Genomic DNA, 17,580 nt, shown 5'->3' with positions numbered 1-17,580 from the left:
AGTTAAAGCCAAGCAGTTCCTGTGGAGACAGTACAAAGGCCATTTGCCTAATCCTTAGCAGTTTGAGGAAGAGGTGCTAAATGCCAGGAGCTGCAGTCTCTGGCCTCAGAGGATTATAGAAGACAGGTCAGCTACAGTACCATAGTAACCTAGATTTAGATAAGTAAATCTTTAATTATGTAGAAACACCAGCTAAGTTCTTCCCCCTCCACTGCTTCAAGAAGAACTGACAAGAAGAAACACCACTGCCAGGGCTGGCTCCCTGCAAGGTCCATTTACTGTGGCCTATTTGTTGATGTTGATAGGTATGGCTACCTGGTATTAGATAACCAGTCAGAGGACTCATCTTGGTAAGATTAATTCTACCTCTCTCATTGCTGTTCTTTGTCCACAGTTCTTTATTTAGAGCTGGAGCCTTGTGAAACCACCCCATCCCCATGGCATGTCAGCTGCTGTTGTCATTGTTTGGTCTTATTTGAGCAGCCCTTTTGTTCAGATTCCCCCCCCCCCCCCGCCCCCTTGGTAACAGTTTATTTTCAAGTTGGAAAAGGCATCTGTAACTGGGTGCCTCTTTGGAAGGTTGGGGATCCTGACAGCTATAACCCAGAGGGACAACACAGTTCCCCTTCAGCAGGGAATATTTAACTGTTCACAGCCTGTCTGGACAGAAACATCCATTGGCTTGCTGGCAGGAGGCCCTGGGAACCTGGCTTTTCCTCCACAGTGAGGGTCTCTAAGACCAGAGGACCTGGGGGACACACTGTAGCTGCTCTGCTCAGGCTGAAACTCAACATTTCTCCAAGTCTCAACACACTCTCTAGAAGTTTTGATCAAACAAGAACTGATATATTTTTTAAAAAGTGCAAAATCTTAACATTTATACAAATAGCCCTAAACCCCTGCTTTGTAGGATTTTTTTCCTTTATAAGGTAATACATACTTTCAGAGTTGGCACTCAAAAAATTGCCACTTTTTTTCTCTTCTAGTTCAGAAAACAACTTTTTTTTTAACAATCCTTTTCTAATACAAAAATACTCCTGTTCTCCCATATACAGAGTTCTCTTAGTATATATATATACTATATATTTATATAGTATATATATATATATATATATATACTATATATATATCCACTAAGTATACACACACACACACACACACACACACACACACACACGTGGGGGGATATATAATATTGCACGGTCTTAAACAAAGGTTTTGTGCAAATATATCTTTAAAATTAACTAAATCCATCATAAACAAAACAAATTAAGCATGGAGCTCAACTGAGAACAGTGAAGAAAAGACTAGTGGAGCATTTTCTCTTTTGCCTTCAAGACATAGGCCTCAACACAGAAACATGGTATCCTTTTCTTATTTCTTTTTGCAAGCTTCTTGAGCTTCTGCTTTCAGACCACACAGAACACGTAAACATTTATACAGAGACAGGAGAACTACCACATGCCACATGGCTTGTTTGTCCCCGTGTGGAGTGTTTTCTGTGGTTTTGCCTACAGGTGCCCTGGTCTCACTCCTAGAGGGGGTGACCTTTCTGTTCCTCCTTTTCCTCTTATCTCACCACATTGTCATCATTCTGGATAGCATGGCAAAATGCAGGCAGACATGGGAGGACATTGTGGGGCAATGTGAGGGTGATGGAGCTGGGCCCCACCTAGCAGGGAAGATGACTGCCTGCTACCTTGCTGGTGCTGGGAGGAGGAGCCCGGGTGGTGACAAATGACCTCACTGTAGGGGGGAGGCGGCTCCTCCATGCACCCACCACTGCTATAGCAGGTGGCACTGATGCCCCTGAGTTACTGAGTTACTGCTGGGAGGACAGGGGCCTCCCAGCATGGTGCTGTCTATAAGGTCACTGTGGACAGTGGTTGGGAGGTTCACACAGATTCCTGGTTCATCTCCAGCTGTTGCTCAGGGTCCTGTAGCTGGAGGGAGCAGGGGCCCTGGTAGAGCGGAGGCTCCTACCATCAAAGAGTGAGATGGTGGGGTGGGGGCAGGGCGATTTCCTGCTGCAGGTAGGGGTAGGTGGGTTGGAAGCTGCTCTGCTGGACAAGGCAAGGCAGTCAAGTGGACCGAGGCTGGGCATAGACCTGTAGTGCCTTCATGCTGCCTGACTGTCTCTGTATCACCTTCTGTGTGTATTTTTTCCATTTCTATAAAGGATCCAAGCATCCATACTTTGCTCTTCCTATTTCTTGGGCATCATTTGAAAAGTGAAATGTGTCTTGGGTATTCCAAGTTTTTGGGCTAATACGCACTTATCAGTGAGTGAATACCATGACTGTTCTTTTGTGATTGGGTTACCTCACTCAGGATATTTTCCATTTCCATCCATTTGTCTAAAAATTTCATGAATCCATTGCTTTTAATGGCTGAATAGTATTCCATTGTGTAAATATACCACATTTTCTGTATCCATTCCTCTGTTGAGGGACATCTGGGTTCTTTCCAGCTTCTGGCTATTATAAATACGGTTGCTATGAACATAGTGGCACATGTGTCTTTATTACATGTTGGAGAATCCTCTCGGTATATGCCCAGAAGTGGTACAATGTGGTCCTCCAGTAGTATTACGCCCACTTTTCTGAGGAACTGCCAAACTGATTTCCAGAATGGTTGTACCAGCTTGCAATCCCACCAGCAGTGGAAGAGTGTTCCTTTTACTCCACAACCTCTCCAGCACCTGCTGTCTCCTGAGTTTTTTAACTTAGCTATTTTGGCAGGTGTGAGATGAAATCTCATGGTTGTTTTTATTTGCATTTCCCTAAGGACTATGGATGTTGAACATTTCTTTAGGTGCTTTTCAGCCATTTGATATTCCTCAGGTCAAAATTCTTTGTTTACCTCTCTACCCCATTTTTTAATAGGGTTATTTGTTTCGCTCGAGTCTAATTTCTTGAGCTTTTTGTATATATTGGATATTAGCTCTCTGTCAAATGTAGGGTTGTTAAAGATCTTTACCCAATTTGTTGGTTGCTGTTTTGTTCTATTGACAGTGTTTTTTGCCTTACAGAAACTTTGTAATTTTATGAGGTCCCATTTGTCAATTCTTGATCTTAGGACATAGGTTATTGGTGCCCTGTTCAGGACATTTTCTGCTGTGCCCATGTATTCAAGGGTCTTCCCCACTTTCTTTTCTATTAGTATCAATGGGTCTGGTTTTATGTGGAGGTCCTTGATCCATTTAGACTTGAGCTTAGTACAAGGAGATAAGAACTAATCATGGATCGATTTAATCCCTCTGCATGCTAGCCACCAGTTGAGCCAGCACCATTTGTTGAAAAGGCTATCTTATTTTTCTACTGGATGGATTTAACCTTTGTCAAAGATCAAGTGACCCTAGGTTTATGGGATCATTTCTGGGTCTTTAATTCTATTCCATTGATCTACCTATCTGTCACTGTACCAATACCATGCAGTTTTTTACATTGTTGCTCTGTAGTACTGCTTGATGTCTGGGATACTGATTCCCCCAGAATTTATTTTACTTTTGAGAGTAGTTTTAGCTATCCTGAGTTCTTTATTATTCCAGATCAATTTTAGAATTGCTCTTTCTAATTCTATGAAGGATTGAGTTTGGATTTTGATGAGGATTGCATTGAATTTGTATATTGCTTTTGGTAAGATGGCCATTTTTTACTATATTTTTAAATTTATTTTCTATCAGTTTATTAGTTCTCTGAGAATTTCATACAATCGATTTTGATCCCATCTCCACCAACCTTTCATCTTTCCCCACCCACCTGACTTCAGAGCTTTTCTCTCAACCCCATTAAGGACAGTTTGCGCTGCCCATATCCTCCAGGTGTATAGCATTCTCTAGAGGGTGGTCATCTACCAGAGGATGCAACAGTAAAGAATAAATCCCTGACTCCTTTTCCCCAGTAACTATGACTCCTTAGCTAGGGGGGAAATGTGTGTTCCTATTTTGTCTCCAAGCTGGAATTTCTTCTGGCCTGAACCAACAAAGGTGATAATCTATGTTAAATGTTAGAGGCCAGGGAAGAAGTGTAAATAGGAGCGTGCAGGCTCTGACAGGCAGAGTAAGTACAGCCATGCATGTTTCTATGTCTTTTGGTGCTGGAATTTAAAATCCCACAAACAAACAGACAAAATGTAAAAACAACAGAAAAGTGTTCCTTAGCTCTGGAACTAATAATATTTTCTGCATCTTCTCTTGTCAAAATGCCAGCTTATGTCTATTATCCATTGATAAAACAGGTGTCTTAAGGTTGATTATTGATTTTCTTTTTTTTTTTTATAAGGACAAAATTTAATTGGGGCTGACTTACAGGTTCAGGGTTTCGGTCTATTATCATTAAGGCAAGAACATGGCAATATCCAGGCAGGCATAGTGCAGGAGCTGAGAGTTCTACATTTTTATCTGAAGGCTGATAGCCTTCCAGGGAGCTAGGTCTTTTTTTTTTTAATTCGATATATTTTTTATTTACTTTTCAAATGATTTCCCTTTTCCTGGCTCCCTAGTCCCTGAAAGTCCCATAAGCCCTCTTCCCTCTCCCTGTTCACCCATCTATTCCTTCCCACTTCCCTGTTCTGGTATTGCCATATACTGCTACATTGAGTCTTTCCAGAATCAGGGGCCACTATTCCGTTCTTTTTGGACATCATTTAATATGTGGATTATGTCTTGGGTATTCAAGTTTCTGGGCTAATATCCGTTTATCAGTGAGTGCATACCATGATTGATCTTTTGAGACTGGGCTACCTCACTTAGTAAGATGTTCTCCAGCTCCATCCATTTGTTTGAGAATTTCATGAATTCATTGTTTCTAATGGCTGAATAGTACTCCATTGTGTATATATACCACATTTTTTGTATCCATTCCTCCATTGCAGGACACCTGGGTTCTTTCCAGCTTCTGGCTATTATATATAGGGCTGCTATGAACATAGTGGAACATGTATCCTTATTACATGCTGGAGAATCCTCTGGGTATATGCCCAGTAGTGGTATAGCAGGGTCCTCCTGAAGTGACGAGACCAGTTTTCTGAGGAACCACCAGACTGATTTCCAGAGTGGTTGTACCAATTTGCAACCCCACCAGCAGTGGAGGAGTGTTCCTCTTTCTCCACATCCTCGCCAGCACCTGTCTTCTCCTGAGTTTTTGATCTTGGCCATTCTCACTGGTGTGTGAGGTGAAATCTCAGGGTTGTTTTGATTTGCATTTCCCTAATGACTAATGATGTTGAACATTTTTTAAGATGCTTCTCAGCCATCCGAAGTTCTTCAGGTGAAAATTCTTTGTTTATCTTTGTACCCCATTTTTAATAGGGTTATTTGGTTTTCTGGGGTCTAACTTCTTGAGTTCCTTGTATGTATTGGATATTAGCCCTCTGTTAGATGTAGGGTTGGTGAAGATATTTTCCCAATTTGTTGGTTGCCAATTTGTCCTTTTGATGGTGTCCTTTGCCTTACAGAAACTTTGTAATTTTATGAGGTCCCACTTGTCAATTCTTGATCTTAGAGCATAAGCTATTGTTCTGTTCAGGAACTATTCCCCTGTGCCCAGACACATTTTTACTATATTAATCCTGCCAATTAACGAGCATAGGAGATCATTCCATCTTTTGAGGTCTTCTTTGATTTCTTTCTTCAGTGACTTGAAGTTCTTGTCATAGTGATCTTTCACTTGTTTGGTTAGAGTCACACCAAAATATTTTATATTGTTTGTGACTATTTTGAAGGGTGTCATTTCCCTACTTTCTTACTCAGGCTGTTTATCCTCTGAGTATAGGAAGGCTATGATTTGTTCGTGTTAATTTTATATCTGCCCACTTTGCTGAAGTTGTTTATCAGCTGTACGAGTTCTCTGGTGGAGTTTTTGGATCACTTAAGTAGACTATCATGTCATCTGCAAATAGTGATAATTTGACTTCTTTCTTTCCAATCTGTATTCCTTTGAACTTCTTTTGTTGTCTAATTGCTCTAGCTATATCTTCAAGTATTATATTGAATAAATATGGAGAGAGAGGGCAGCCTTGTCTAGTCCCTGGTTTCAGTGGGATTGCTTCAAGTTTCTCTGCATTTAGTTTGATGTTGGCTACTGGTTTGCTGTATATTGCTTTGACTATGTTTAGATATGGGCCTTGAATTCCTGATCTTTCTAAGACTTTTCATAGGAAAGATGCTGAATTTTGTCAAATGCTTTTTCAGCTTCTAATGAAATGACCATGTGGGTTTTTTTTTTTTTGAGTTTGTTTATATAGTGGACTACATTGATGGATTTCCATATATTGAACCATCCCTGCATCCCTGGGATGAAGCCTACATGATCATGATGAATAATCATTTTGATGTGGTCTGCATTTGGTTGACAAGATTTTTATTGAGTATTTTTGCATTGATATTCATAAGGGAAATTGGCCTGAAGGTCTCTTTCTTTGTTGGATCTTTGTGTGGTTTTGGTATTAGCATAATTATGGCTTTATAATAAGAGTTGGGTAGTCTTCCTTCTGTTGCTGTTTTGTGGGTTAGTTTGAAGAGTATTGGTGTTAGGTCTTCTTCAATGATATGATAGAATTCTGCACTATAACTCTTTGGTCCTTTGCTTTTTTTGGTTGGAAGACTTTCAATGACCACTTCTATTTCTTTAGAGATTATGGGACTGTTTAGATGGTCTATTTGAATTAATTTTGCTATTTGGTATCTGTCCAGGAAATTGTCTATTTCCTCCAGATTTTCCAGTTGTGTTGAGTATAGGCTTTTGTAGAAGGTTCTGATGATTTTTTTTTGAATTTTCTCAGTTTTTGTTGTGCTACTTGAACTTTGGACTTTTATTAATGTTGAGACTGCTTTAGACTATGGAGACTTTGGAAGTTGGACATAATGTATTTTGCATTATGTTATGTTTAGATATGGCCTCCATAGATTCCCATGCTTGAACAAGCCTATTGTGGCTATGGAATGGAATGTTATGGTTTATATATGCTCAGTCCAGTGAGTGGCGTTATTTGAAGATGTGGCTCTGTTGGATTAGCTGTGTAACTATAACAGCCACATCCTAGCTGCCTGGAATTTAGTCTTCCATTAGCAGCCTAAAGTTGAAGATATAGGACTCTGAGCTTCTCCTTACCATGTATGCATGGATGGTGCCATGTTCTCACCTTGATGATACTAGAATCAACCTCTGAGCCTGTAAGCTATGCTCAGTTAAATGTTGTCCTTTAAAAGATTTGCCTTTGTCGTAGTGTCTGTTCACAGCAGTAAAACCCTAAGTGAGACAATATTCATGAGGGAAATAGGTCCTAGGGCTTGCTGTAATGGAAGAACTAGGTAAGAATGCTGCAAAATTAACCTGGTGTCTTGCTTAGTTCTTGTGTTTGCCTCTCACCATCTGGTCATCTCTGGTGTTAACTTGCCTGGGTGTCTCTGACTGGACCAGCCCTCCTTGGAGGCATGTAGTGCTTTGTTACCTGGATTAGAGCAGGCCTACTTGAAGGCTGGCTGCACTGTATCTGGTTAGGGCAGGAGTCCTGTGTTCCTGGTTGTAACAGTCCTCCCATGTCCCTGATGAGGGAAGACTTGCTATTTTCATGGTTAGGGTGAACCTACATTGAGAGAGCCAGGCTTTGTGGTACAAAGGAAGGACCTGTCCCAGTTGCAGATGGAGGTACAGAGTGGAAGAACTATGGGACACAGGCAGAGCAGGATAGATCCTATGTACACTGGTAGGATTCCAGCTAGTGTGGTTACAAGGACTAGTGTCTCATCTGTGTTCTTGGTTAGGACAGACCTCCTAGGAGAGAAGCAGCATTGAGGATACCGGGACATGATCTCTCTCAGGTTCAGAAGGAAGTATAGGCCTGTAGGATGATGAAATTCACAGAGGTGATAGTTCTTGAGTCAGCTGGACACTGTGGGTCTCAATGCTTGGCAGCATGTTCTGGTGCATCTCACATATCTCACATGTGTCCATGATTACCACAGTCCTTTTGGAATACAGGCAGTATATGTGGTGTGGGAAGGGAGAAGTGATGCTGAACTACCTGGGCAAAGGTGTAAACTAGCATGCCAGAAAATATTTTGAGAAACCTTTTTTGAATATGTGGATGCCTGTGGCTCATTGTCACAGAAGATGGTAGTAACTTTGAATTTATGTAAGAGTTCTCATGCCAACAGTGGTTAGGGGCAACCTGACACAACAGCAACATGTGGTTCTCCTCTCCAGTCAATGGAATAGTTGCTGGTCCAGTGGTAGTCAGGTAGTTTTCTGGTTTTACCTTGGCCTGAAATCTTTTTATTATCAGGTAACATATGGGATTCTTAAGTATTTAAAGTATCATCCTTGTGTCCATAAAGAAGTCATTGTTTTATCCCCAACTGTAAGTGTTACCCTAGAACCCTCCCTAGGATCTTAGGAGCTTAAAGCACAAGATGGGGACAACCTACTTTTGTATGCATAGGAGTTGGGGCCTTTCTTCTTTTAAGGCAATTACTTGTACTATGTTCTTTTTCCTTGTGGTAGGAACATTATTTTCTCACTAATGGTGGCTTGCTAGTTTCCAGTCTCCTTTTTTTTCTATTTCACCAGACTAATATTCAGGTGATCTTATCAGGCTACTACTTTGGTGTTGGTAAGTCACCTTTCTCTCTGATTCCTAATCAGGTTTCTGTTTTCATACTCATTTTGAGCCACCTCCAGCCAGTGGGTCCCATTAATCCCTTCTAATCCATCTACATTTTGGAACTTGTAATATTTGGTGACAAAAAGCACTGCATGTTGAGCACCTGCCTGGTCTCCAGTGCATATGGGTCTATGGCAGAATGGGTATGATAAGCTTCTAGCAGGTACTCTATGAAAGAAGCAAGATGCTGTGAGGTCCCCTGTGTGTCCCCATGTGTCTTTGAAAATTTTGGGGGCTTCTACACTGATGCTTTGTATCCAGCTGGAAACATCTGGAATACATCTGTAGAGGCCCATTAGCTTTTTCATTTTAAGATACTTGTAAGATGGTGCAACCACTTTGGAAATCAGTCTGGTGGTTTCTTAGAAATCTGGACATGACACTTCCGGAGGACCCTGCTATACCACTCCTGGGCATATACCCAGAGGATTCCTCGGCATGCAATAAGGACACATGCTCCACTATGTTCATAGCAGCCCTGTTTGTAATACCCAGAAGCTGGAAAGAACCCAGGTGTCCCTCAATGGAGGAATGGATTCAAAAAATGTGGTATATTTACTCAATGGAGTACTACTCAGCCATCAGAAACAATGAATTCTTGAGATTTTTAGACAAATAGATGGATCTGGAGAACATCATGCTAAGTGAGGCAACCCAGTCTCAAAAGATCAATTGTGGTATGCACTCACTGATAAGTGGATATTAGCCTAGAAATGTGGTATACCCAAGACATAATCCACATATTAATTGATATCCAAGAGGAACAGAGGAGTGGCCCCTGGTTCTGGAAAGACTCAGTGCAGCAGTATAGGGGAATACCAGAACAGGGAAGTGGGAAGGGTTGGATGGGGGAACAGGAGGAGTGAAGAGGGCTTATGGGACTTTTGGGGAGTGGGGAGCCAGAAAAGGGGAATTCATTTGAAATGCAAATAAAAATATATCAAATAAAAAAAGATACAAGTGAGAGTATTTTTGATGGAAATATAACCTTAATACAATTAAGAATCCAAGCAATTCTTTTGGGCCATCTTGACTAAGGACCAAGTTCTAGAACAGTTCTGCATGAACTTCCCAAAGCCAGCAAACTGGAGCCAGAAGAAATCCAAGGAGAAGGCATCCATTACCATCACCCCTGGGGCCTTCTCCCAGCACAGACTAGTGTGGATTTGGTAGAAGAAGCGATGCCCGCAAGACAGCTGGCACTCCAGTATAATAGCCAGCACCTAGCATATCTAGGCCAGCACAAGGAAGGACATGAAGGCAAAGGCTTTCCTTAAATGATTGCCTGGGCCAGACAGAATTTCCTGTGTTCTCTATTGTTGTTCCTAATCAGCGATAATCACTGGACTGACCAGCACTTGCTGAGCAAGTTAGGTACTGCCATGCCACACATAAGCACCTAGAACACCAGGAGGAGCTGATGCAGAGGCCATGGGCTGTAGGACCAAGGCCCTGAGTGCACCAGCAACATCAGATTGATCAGCAGCCATGCAGAGAAGAGCATGTCCACAAGGACCTCAAGTGGATCCTCAGCAGAAGCAGGACTCATTCAATGTCCAGGTGCACTGATGTGAAGGGGAAGCTGCAGTGAAGTCAGATTTCAAGGAGATCCCAAGACCCTCCTGCTGCTGCAGAGCAGGTAACAGGTCTACTAAGAACTCAGCCTGTTATACACAGTCCTATGGAGAGACAGATACCATACACAGAATTTGAAGCAAAGTGCAAAATACCCAGAATCTGAGTATCCAAGTCTGTTTCTTCAGATCAGACAACAGAATAGAAAAAATGGAGAGAGAATCTAGTAGAAGCTAATGGTGGTAATGGAGGCCAGGTGCTGGTGGTGTTCATGATCTCTGCAGAGAGTTCACTCCAAATTTCAATGTGGATAATGAAAGTAGATTATGCTCACTGTATTTTATTACATTTGCTGTATTTAGGCTGATAATTCAAGCATGGAGGCTTAGAAAGGTGTAAGAATTCTACCACTCTTGAAGCTACTACTCTTTTCTGGTCCCACAAGATAGAGACTAACAATGAGGTCAGCTAGGGGATCTGCTTCAGCTGGCACATTCTGGAAGTCGCAGAGTCAATCAGGTATCAGGTGTTTCTTTAGTACACCTGTCTGTTTCCATGGATCATTTTTCCAAGAGGCAGGCCATATTTCAGGGCCAGCTCTATCTACACAGGAAAATCTAAGAGATGATATGGATTTGTGTGTGACTGTGTAGCCAGGGGGACACTCATGTGGTAAAGTGAACTGAGCGTGTTATCAAGCCTGGTATGGGTCCTTGATATGTTGCTGCTGGTTGTATGATTCACTCAGCTTCCTAAACAGTAGCATGTGTTCCTTGGTATCTTTGAAATATGCTAGCCTAGCCTAGACTACGTCTGAAAAGTCCTGAGTATATGGAGTTGCTGCCAAGTTATTTGGAGGAAAGTGTTTTTAGCTCATAGATAGGTGAACATTTCAATGTGATTTTGAAATCGGATCATGCTAGCCTTGTTGGGGAGCATTTGTAATGTTCAGATCTGTGACGACTGGAAAATATGACTTTCTGGCAGTGACTATCCTGTATAAAAGGGGAGACAGAATCAATTCGAGTTTTTTCTTTAGCACTTAACATTCTGGGAGAGAAAATGACTTCAAGCCTTGAATGTAGTGGTATGATTTGCGCCAAAATTTGTAAGCAAGAAGATTACTCTGTAGCATGAACAGTTTCATTAGGAGTCTCTCAAACCGTTCTGATGGACAGAGTATGGGAGAGGGCAAGGCCTGATCTTTAATATTCAGTGTCCTTTCTGTAGGTTCTGGGGTATCCTTACCTCAGAGTATTGCTGTAAGCATGAGGAAAAATAACTCATGTACTTGACACAATGTCATTGTAGTCAAGACTAACTTTGAGGATCTGTTCTATTATGGGTCAATCCTAAGCCTTCCAGGATGCATTGACTACAAACGCCCTGTGTCAGGTTAGCTCTGTCTTGTACTTTCACTACATATCTCCTATCTCCTAGCAAAAAAATGATGTGTTTAGATGAGTCCCCTTTGAGTGTGACAGAGTGGAAGGGGAAGGAAGACTCATGGTCGAGGACAGGAGAGTCTAATGAAGGCTGGGTCTCTTCTATAGACAGACACTTAGAGGTCAGTGTAATTGTTTCTATGAAATAATAGTCCATAAATGGTTGTGTCTGCCATCTTTTTTAAAATCACGTTTTTCATTGTTTATACAGTTATGATTTAGTGAATCCATCTGTGCTCTTGTGTGCCAACACATTTGTGTGGAGCGTAAAAGAAAAGTTGTGAATCAACTTTCTCCTGTCTTTCAATTGCTCGAGACCAAACTCTGACCCCCACCTTGGTTGCAAGCACCTTCCCCTCTGTGACATCCCACCAGTACATTATATACATATTTTTTACTGTGTTGATGCAAAGTGTCTATAGCCCTGGCTGGCCTGGAATACAGGGAGAGAATTTCCTCAGCCTGGAATTAAAGACACTCATTATCACACCAAAGTCTGTTATGTCTTTCAAGTATAGAGATTCAATGTTGCCAATAAGCACTTCAGTTTCCCCTGCCTATTTACAATGCATCTAACGAACTGCATACTTAACAAAGGCTGGAGTCAGAAAATTCTTTCCTAACAGCAATGTTCTAGTCTAGATACTCTTCTGCTTCTCTCAATCCAGGACTCAAGTCTATGTAACACAGAGCAAAACAAAACACAAATAGAAATGGCATCTGAAAGGTCCATATAAACACATCTGCATGGCCTGTGTCATTGCCTCTCTGCACCTCCTCCAAACCACTGAGCACGAACAGCCCTGTCCTCAGAGGGCTTCATATATTCCACTCTCATACTTTTTACAAAAAAGTTATTGACAAGTGTTATATTACTATTTCTATGTTTAAAATATATTGGGTACTTTTTTCTTTCTTTTGTTTTGTTTTGCTTTGTTTTTCGAGACAGGGTTTCTCTGTGTGGCCTGGGCTGTCCTGGAACTCACTCTGTAAACCAGGCTGGCCTCAATATCAGAAATCCACCTGCCTCTGCCTCCCAAGTGCTGGGATTAAAGGCATGCACCACTACAGCCTTGGCCATTGGGTACTTCTAAACATTGTGATAGATGAGAAGTTTCAAGTGGGGAATGTTATTCATTGTTTATATGGCAGACCAGTAAATGGCGCATATTTGAGAGTAATTAAAAATTCATTAAAAGGGTGACTGGTGGCGGACCCAGTGGCAGCTGCCAGCATAATAGCTGGATCAATAGCTTAGATAAGTCCCATGGAGGAGACTGTGGCATCAATGAGGTTTTGTTAAACAAGAGCAGGCTCGAATGTGGCCCCCAGCATCCAGATATTGGAAGAGCTTTACTGAAACTCTTCACCAGTGACAGAGAGAAGTAGGCCAGCAGAAAGATGCCTACCATCTTTATAGGCTAAAAAAGAAATTAGGGAAATAACACCCTTCACAATAGTAAAAAATATCAAATATCTTGGTGTAACTCTATGCAAGCAAGTGTATGTCCAGTATGAAAAGAATTTCAACACCTTGAAGACAGTAACTGAAGAAGATATCACAAGTTGGAAAGATCTCCCCTGCTCATGGATTGGTAGGATTAACATAATAAAAATGATCATCTTGCTAAAAGCCATCTACAACCTCAATGCAATATCCATTAATTTTCCAACATAATTCTTTACCAACGTTGATAGGACTCAAGTTTATATGGAATGCAAAAAGAAAAAAAAAAAGAAAAAAAAAACACCACCACCAAAAATACTAGTAGAACCTAATTGATACTCTTAAAATTCAGGAATTATTTCTGGAGATATCATCATCCCTGATTTCAAGCTGTACTACAGAGTAATAGTAATAAAAACCATGTGGTGCTGGCACAAAAACAGACACATTGATCAACAGAATTGAATTGAAGACCCAGAAGCAAATCCACTTACCTTGACAACAACGTGATTTTTGACAATGAAGCCAAAACTGCACAATGGTGAGTAAAGAAAGCATCTTCCACAAATGGCTCAGATGTAATTGAATGTCTGCATGTCAAAGAATGAAAAGAGGACCATATTTATCACCCTGCCAAAAGTCAAGTCCAAGTGGATCAAACATAAATTCAACATAAATCCTGACACAGTAAATCTGATAGAAGAAAAAGAGAGGAATAGTCTTGAACAGATTGGCACGGGAGGAAACTTTGTGAACACCACACCAACAGCTCTGACCCTAATAGCAACAATTAATAAATGGGACCTTATAAAACTGAAAAGCTTCTCTAAGGCACAGAACACATCAAAAGAACTAAACTTCAGCCTACAGAATGGCAAACAATCTTCACCAACTCTACATCTGACAGAATGCTGATACCCAAAGTATATACAGAACTCAATAAATTAGGTATCAACAAACTTAACAAAATTTATCCAAATTTTAATATGGGATACAGATATAAACAGAGAATCCTCAAGAGAAGAATCTCACTAGGCCAAGAACCACTTAAAGAAATGTTCTATATCCTTAGTTGACATCATAGGGAAAATTAAATAACAAATACTCTGAGATTTTACATCCATCAGACTACTTAAGGTCCAAAAACTGAAGGGACAGCTCCTGCTGCTGAAAGCATGTTCCCAGGAGAACACACCTCCTAGTAGGAACACAAATTTGTACAAGCACATTGGAAATCAACTTGGTGTTTTTTCAGAAAATTGGAAATAGTTCTACCTGGGCATTTATATAAATGATGTTCTAGCCTACCAAAAGGACACTTGCTCAGCTATGCCCTTAGCAGCAACTGGATTGGGCATGGGGAGGCTCTCTGGGAAGTGCTAGAAACTTAGGATATTTGAAACTACCAGGAATCTCTCAGGGTGATTGTAGCTAAGACTCTTAGAAATGCAAGATGCAGAGCCTGGGTTGGCCATCTCCTGCAATTAGAAAAGACTTCCAGTGGAGGGATTGAAACAACAACCCAGCGACCAATCCTTAGACCCTCAGTTTTTTTCTGAGTTTAAGATGTGCAAGGGCAATAGATGAAGTAGATTTTGTGGAAAGGGCCAACCAATGACTAGACCAGTTTGGGACCCATGCCAGGAGAGGGAGCCCACCTCTGATATAATTAATGATATTCTTCTACACTTTCAGACAGGGACCTAGCATAGCTATCATTAGAGATATAGGCTTCACCAAGCAGCTTATGGAAACAGATTCAAAGACCCACAGGCAAACATTAAGTGGAACTTGGCCAATTCTGTGAAAGAGGGAGAGGCAGTGTTGAAGGAGCCCAGCAGTCAAGGGCACCACAAGATAACCTACAGATTCAACTAATATGAGCCTAAAACTGCTCTTAGAGACTGAACTGTCAACCAGAGAATACTTATGGGATGGTCCTAGGCCCTCTGCAAACATAACAGTTGCATAGCTGGGTCTTCACATGGTACTACTAAATCAGAAGCAGAGACACTCTCTGACTATATTGCCTACCTTTGGATCCCCTTCTCCTTATTGTAATGTTTCATCCAATCTGACAAGAAGAATTATCATCTAATCATACTGCAACTTAATATGCTAAAGCTTGTTGAAATTTATAGGATTTTTCCCCCCTGTGGTAACAGTTTATTTTCAAATTGGGAAAGGCATCTGTAACTGGGTGCCTCTTTGGAGTGTGGGGGGTCCTGACTCAGCTGTAATCCAGAGGGACAACATGGTTCCCTTTTGGCAGGGAATATTTGACTGTTCACAGCCTGTCTGGACAGAAACATCCATTGGCTTGCAGGTGCATGGTCCTGGGGAACCGATTTTCCTCCACAATGGGGGCACTCTGAGGCCGTGGGGTGGGGGTAGGTTGGGGGATACATCATAGCTGCTCTGCTCATACTGAAACTCAACATTTATCTAAGTCTCAAAACACTCTTTAGAAGTTTCCATCAAACAACACTGATACATTAAAAATAGTGCAAAATCTTAACATTTATTTAAATAGCAATAAATCCCTGCTTTGTTGGGTTTTTTCTTTACAAGTTAATACACATTTTCAGAGTTGGCACTCAAAAAATTGCCACTTTTTTCCTCTTCTAGTTCAGAATACAACTTTTTTTGAATAAGTCTCTTCCAACACAAAAATACTATTCTCCCACATACAGACTTCTCATATATATGTTCATTTATACATATATTCATTATATATATTCATTTATATAATATTACACATGTTAAACAAAGGTTCTGTGCAAATATGTCTTTAAAGTCAAGTAAAGTCATCATGAACAAAAGAAATTAAGCATTCACCTATGGACCTCAACTAAGAACAGTGAAGAAAATACGAGTGGAACATTTTCTCTTTTGCCTTCAAGACACACAGCTCAACACAGAAACATGGTATTCTTTTTTTTCTTTTTGCAAGCTTCTTGAGCTTCTGTTTTCAGACCACACAGAAAGGTAAACATTTATACATAGACAGGAAAACTACCACATGCCACATGGCCTGTTTGTCCCCTGACTTCCTCCCTCTCCTCTCTTAGAAAATGCAGTTTTTCTGTGGTTTTGCCTACAGGTGCCTCGGTCCCCACTCCTAGCGGGGGTGACCTTTCTGTTTCTCCTTTTCTTTCTCCAGTGGGGCAATGTGAGGTGATGGAGCTGGATCCCGTCTGGCAGGGAGGATGGCTGCCTTTTATTTTGCTGGTGCTGGAAGGAGGAGCCAGGTCAGAGACAAATGACCTCACTGTAGTTGGGAGGCGGCCCTTCCGTGTGCCCACCACTGCTGTAGCAGGTGCCACTGAAGCCCCTGAGTTATTGAGCTATTGCTGAGGGGGTGGACAGGGGCCTCCCAGCATGACGCTGTCTACATGGTGGGCTGGAAGCTGCTCCACTGCATGAAGGGGATCTCGGCAAGGCAGTCAGTGGGCCGAGGCTGGGCATAGACCTGCAGCTCCTGCAGTCTTCCTGTCAGCTTACTCTCTGAGGGCCAGAGACACCCTTCTGAATTCAGTCTGTCATCTCTTCCCCTGGCCTGGCTGTGTCAGCTGGTGAAGGAGCAGGCTGACAGCTTGTAGTGGCTCAGCAGGTACATGATCATCATCACCACCATCACCATCATCATTAAGAGGATGACCAAGATCTCCATGAACTCTAGCTCCTTGATCTCCATGCTGGGAACAGAGAGCCCTGGCAGTTGCACACCCAGGAGACACTGGGCTGCCAGCTGGCTGTAGTGGCAGCGGTGGTGGTGCTGTTGACCCCCATCAAGCAGTCATGGGAAGCACAAGGCGGGTGGCACAGTGCTCAGGGTGCAGGGGCAGCCCTGGTTGGCCTGCTGGGCTTGGGCCCCACAAACAGAATGCTGACCAGGCTCTATGGGATCAGGAGGCCCAGGGAGGCATGCCACAGTCACGCCATACTGGGCACTGGTGGATGGCCAGGGCATGGAATTGCCAAGCTCAGTTTGAGCACCAGGTAATCAGTAGCTGAGCACCTTCGCCTGCTCCTCGTTAAGGTCCAAGGAGATTCAGTCGCCTTATTGAGATTTTGTGAGTTATTTTTTTTATGGCTATTTTTTTTAATTTTTAAGTAGATATATTCTTTATTTACATTTTGAATGTTTGCCCCTTTTCTGTACCCCCCCACTGAAAATCCCCTAACACATCTCCCCTCACCCTGCTCACCAGTCCAGCAACTCCTGCTTCCCTGCCCTGGCATTCCCCTATTCTGGAGTATTTAGCCTTCTCAGGACCAAGAGCCTCTCCTCCCTTGGATGTCCAATGAGGCCATCCTCACTGGATATGCATCTGCAGCCATGGGTCCCTCCGTGTGTACTCTTTGGTTGATGGTTTAGTCCCTGGTAGCTCTAGGGGGTACTGGGTGGCTTATATTGTTGTTCCTCCTATGGCACTGCAAACCCCT

General features: G+C 42.0%; 1 pseudogene; it reads right to left on the bottom strand.

Moving 5' to 3' along the window:
* Positions 1–1,534: 1,534 nt before the first annotated feature.
* LOC127690992 (protein TMEPAI-like) lies at positions 1,535–16,935 on the bottom strand (annotated as a pseudogene).
* Between the last annotated feature and the right edge of the window lie 645 nt (positions 16,936–17,580).

Source organism: Apodemus sylvaticus, chromosome 8 (assembly GCF_947179515.1).
Source record: "Apodemus sylvaticus chromosome 8, mApoSyl1.1, whole genome shotgun sequence".
In the NCBI taxonomy this organism is placed as follows: Eukaryota; Metazoa; Chordata; class Mammalia; order Rodentia; family Muridae; genus Apodemus; species Apodemus sylvaticus.
Note: the sequence above shows the minus strand (reverse complement) of the source record. Positions and strands in the feature narration are given on the sequence as shown.